The sequence below is a fragment of the Myotis brandtii genome, unplaced genomic scaffold (assembly GCF_000412655.1).
Source record: "Myotis brandtii unplaced genomic scaffold, ASM41265v1 scaffold634, whole genome shotgun sequence".
In the NCBI taxonomy this organism is placed as follows: Eukaryota; Metazoa; Chordata; class Mammalia; order Chiroptera; family Vespertilionidae; genus Myotis; species Myotis brandtii.
This window is the reverse complement of record NW_005370427.1, coordinates 2404209-2405335: the sequence shown is the minus strand read 5'-3', so window position 1 is coordinate 2405335 and position 1127 is coordinate 2404209.

The following is a 1127-nucleotide window of genomic DNA, read 5'->3' as shown; positions in this document are numbered from 1 at the left end:
CAGTGGACAAAGCCTCTGTGTTCTTCCTTACAGTTGACGTTCAACATTATCCTATATCAGTGCGAGGTGCACCGCCTGGTGGTTAGACAACCATGTGCTCTTCAGAGTGGTCCCCGTATTTCCGGGGCCCACCTGGCCCCATGCATAGTGATGATGATATTATTGACTCTGTTCCCCAGCTGTCCTTCATACCCGGGTCTGCTCTGCAACTGATCTCGTGGTCCCGACTCGTGCCCAGACTTCCTTGGGCGGCTGGAGCAGAGTCCCGTGCTGGCCCGTGTTCTCCGCACGCCGAGCACCAGGGAAGCGTGCCCGCCCCAGCGCCTTGCTCCCCACAGCAGAGCTCACAGAGGCCGGGGCTGCTTTCACTCTTGTTTTTTGTCTTCAGGTGAGGAGAGGAGAGTCAAGAGACAGATTCTGATTCTCACTGGATGTCAAAGAATTCATCCACAGTTACCTATGGACAGGCTGTCCGCACTACACAGGAAGATGCTTACCTGTTTTAATCTTTTAGCAATAAATGAATTTGTAGGAATTTTTAAGAATTCTGATAGAATTGTGTTATACTTTAATATGCAACGTGTTCATTCAGAAAGACATCTAGGAATCACAAGTGCTTATCCTTGATCAAAATTATCATCTTTTGCTCACATTTAGTCACTTACCTTGGAACATGAAAATGTCACGTGGATGTATTTAGACTATAAGTGGTTAATGATGACATAAAGACTAAACTGCATACATCAAAATATGGTTCCTATAATCCTCAAGAAAAGCTGCTAGCTTTTTGTATAACAGTGTGCCAGGTTTTTCCTTGTGCAGGGAGCAATTGGTTGGCTAAGCTCTAACGCAGGGCGCTTGGCAGGAAGGCTACAGAGGGAGGCCTGGGGCGTGGCTCTGCGGCCACCTGAAAGCTGATGATCCACGCACTGTAGCAGTGAGAACTGAGAGGCAGGAGCAGAGTGAAGAGGCCTCAGCAATAGAAACAGGGGAACCGGGAGAGGCTATGCGCTGAGGTTGTGCGGAGTAAATGAGCAACGTTCTCCTTCCAGCTCGGTCTCCAGTCTCTGAGTGGTGCCATTGAGTGAGGGGCAAAGAGGAGAAGAATGAGGGAGGGAGGGAGGGAG